This window comes from Thunnus albacares, chromosome 9 (genome assembly GCF_914725855.1).
Source record: "Thunnus albacares chromosome 9, fThuAlb1.1, whole genome shotgun sequence".
In the NCBI taxonomy this organism is placed as follows: domain Eukaryota; kingdom Metazoa; phylum Chordata; class Actinopteri; order Scombriformes; family Scombridae; genus Thunnus; species Thunnus albacares.
In genome coordinates, this window is record NC_058114.1 from 4,049,476 (window position 1) to 4,052,891 (window position 3,416).

At 42.0% G+C, this 3,416-nt stretch overlaps 1 long non-coding RNA gene across 1 annotated transcript; it reads left to right on the forward strand.

The window, feature by feature from the left end:
* Nucleotides 1-206: 206 nt before the first annotated feature.
* On the forward strand, nt 207-3,027 carry LOC122989046. Its single transcript, XR_006404932.1, has 3 exons — nt 207-2,020; nt 2,244-2,395; nt 2,641-3,027. It is a non-coding gene; the product is annotated as an uncharacterized LOC122989046 (long non-coding RNA).
* Nucleotides 3,028-3,416: the final 389 nt, after the last annotated feature.

A 3,416-nucleotide genomic window follows, 5' to 3' on the forward strand; every position in this document is an offset into this window, starting at 1 on the left:
ACAAACCTTCTCACACACACGAACACACACACACACACACACTTGCAGCCATCTGATTCAACACAGATGATCGTCTGTAACATGAACTCATCAGACCATCTCAGGTATTTGCTCCCATATTTCGGGTCCTGCTGTTCTACATCCTGTCAACTCCCCCCTCCTCCTCCTCCTCCTCCTCCTCCTCCCCCCCCCTCCTCCCCCAGTGGGTCAGCATGCTGAGGGCAGCAGTTTTGGGACACTCTATGAGTGCATGGGTAAACCCGGCTCTATATATATGCAAATCCCATTCATTCTCCATCCAGAGCGTAATTGACAATCTATGAACGTTATTGATCAACATGAGGATGTCTCTATACACATCTGACTTGTGTGGACACGTGCACACACACACACACACACACACACACACACACACGTGTTTGTTTTTGTGTGTCTATAAAGATTTTCTGGATTGAATTAAATTGAGGGACGTCGACCCGGAAGGTCATCATAAGAAACTCACCTTTAAGACGACGGCATGTGTTTGTTTATCTGAGCCCTACAGGGTTCAGGTGAGGGTTAATCATCGGTCGATAATCTGCGGAGTTTCCCGCGTGAGGTGGCGTCGCCCCGTCGTAACCTCGTTTGAACTGAAATGCCCCCGTCGGCTCCTTCGAATCGGAAATGTTCAGAAAGTCCCAGAAGAAGAGGAAGAGAAAGAAGAAGGAAACCAGAGGACTGCTTGAACATCATGTTTGAAGAGATAGATGTAGGAGTGCATTTCAAAGATAAAACCTTTTTCAATTAGCGCCACGTTAGAGATTTAAGTACAAGTGCTGTTTGTACAATTATTAGTGTTTCCCTTTTGAGACTTTCTCCACAAAACGTCCTGTATGTGACATTAGATAAATACGGCTGTTGTTGAGTAAATTGCTCTTTTTTTGTCTTCTCTTCTTTTCATTCTTCCATCTTTCTTTTTTCTTCCCTCTTTTGTAATTGCTTTCCTTCCTTCTTTAGTTGCTTTCTTTCCTCCTGTAGTCATCTTTTATTCCTTTATTCCTCATTTCCTCGCCTCTATCCTTCCACGTTCCCTTCTTTTCCTCCCTGCTCCTTCTGTTCTCTCCTCTTTAATGATTTCTTTCCTTCTTTCTTCCTTTTTTTCATCCAATACCTGCTTCCTTTTTTCATTACTGTATTTCTGGCTTTATTCGTTTTTTTTCCTTCTTCTTTCATCTCTTCCTTACTTACTTTTCTTCTTCATTCAATCTAAAGGCATGAAAATACCACAAAAACTACTTTCAAACAATTTCTTATACTTGTTTACTGCAACTGAAGCGTGCTTTTTTTGGGGGGGAGGGAAACCACTGAGTTGCTACTTTTAGTCCTTATGTATCAGTGGACTATTACACGACTACATATGTATTAACAACAATCAGCTATAACCTCCACTGTGCTCTCATTGTCCTCTTTAATCTTCTTTGTTTCAGCCTGTCTGCTGTAAAGAAAACAGTCATGAACAATGCCTGTACACTAACCTGTGCATATGTTAGCGTCTGTGCCGTGTGTGTGTTTGCACATCTGCGCATTTAACACTCATCTTGCAAACTCGCCTCCTCAGCAAGAGCAGCTTCCTCATGTAGAACTAGAAAAGTAGATACACACACGCACACACAAACAAAACCGTGTTTGTGTGTGTGTGTGTGTGTGTGTGTGTGTTTTCCCATGTGTGTGCGATCACATGAAGAAGAGCGGGCGATAAGTATTTACCGGCTGACCAGTGTCTCGCTGACAGATTGAGATTGGGATGCTTTCGGCACACGGAGGATTTATGGGCGCTTTGACGCCGCTTTCCTCCTAAATTACAGCCGGGGCCGGGAACAATGAGATGGCCTGGGAATCGGGTCTGATGCTCTGAACCTCCCCTGGGGTTAACAGTCCCTGACTCAACCCTCCGCACTCTATTTTACACCCCCGACCAGCAGCTCATCCTCTTTTCCAGCTCAGAGAGAAGGAGGGAGGAGTAGAAAACAATCCAGTAGGAGTAAATAGCTTTTTCCTTCTTTCAAATATCTAATTTCTTCTCCTCGCATAGAGATATAAATCAGTTTGTATTCATTTATAAAGAAAGGCGACAATTTCCTTTTTTTTTTCTCTGTGATTTAAACTATGACCGACAGAATTATACGTTTCTATGATCATTATCATAATTTTTCCAGATTTCCTTCCCTCACTCTGTTGAAGTCTGTTGTCCCCCCCCCCTGCAGGGCTGGAGATGGGCCACCTACATCGATTTCACACCCGAGGCTCAGATAAAGAGGAGAAAATCAGCTGGTCCACCATCATGTGTGATTCGGTGTCGGCGTGCGAGAACACAAACTGCACTGAGGTAGAGGAGGATTTAGTAGCACGGTGAAAGGTATGAAAAAGAGTGCGTTTAAATTATGCACTCTTATGTAAATGGTTTGCATATGGAGTACAGACACGCAGTAATTCATTGTTCAAAGGTTAAACTGTTATGGCCAATTATATGATTTCATTTGCTTAAGTGGTATTAGCATATATATCTAGTTATATGTGTCTCTACAAGAATAGACAGACCGTATTTCTGGTTACTTATTTGATAACGAATCGAGATTAATTCATCATACATGTGGAATAAAGTCGCATACAGAGGAGGTAGAGATCTTCACGGATAGTGCAGACCAGATCCAGGACATGAGGAAGGCCCAGGTAGAGTCCTCCTCCATCGCTGCAGGTCAATGTGTCCAACATCTGCATGGATCCGAGCTCTGATCACGTGATGTGATCATCGTAGAATAAAAATGTGTTTTTGAGGCACAACAGTGAGTGTGAACTTTGGATTGCATTAAAAACTGCACGTATCACGACTTTTTTTTTTGACCACAGCTGCTCGATAATCGTTGGAGCATCACGCTGCTGCCAGTGCAGTCTGGAAAACGCTTCTTCTGGCTGAACATAAGCAAATATACATGAGTGTTGTGTGGAGATGCTTACATGGCTGTTTCTTTAATACTAATACAGATTGTGAACACTTTTTTTCTTTTTTTCTTGTTTCTAACCCTCCTCCCCACATGAAGTTGGATTAATCATCAGCTTGTTTAGAATATATTTGACATATTTTTTTATCGTAAATGTCTGTCTTTCTCTTTTTATGTTACTTAGGATTATTTAATTTTGTGTATATTTTTGACTGTTAAGCACCACAACACAAATTCCTTGTATGTGCAAACCTACTTGGCAATAAACCTGGTTCTGGTTTGATGTGCAAAGCCACCATGGTCACCCCAACACTCTTCTTTGCATAGATCTCTGCAAAGATGTGTATCTTTGCAGGAGTATAACTGTTCCAACTCTAGATCTTACATCTTAGATCAGGTCTCATTCTGATATATTCTGAAGTCTCTTCTGGATCAGAT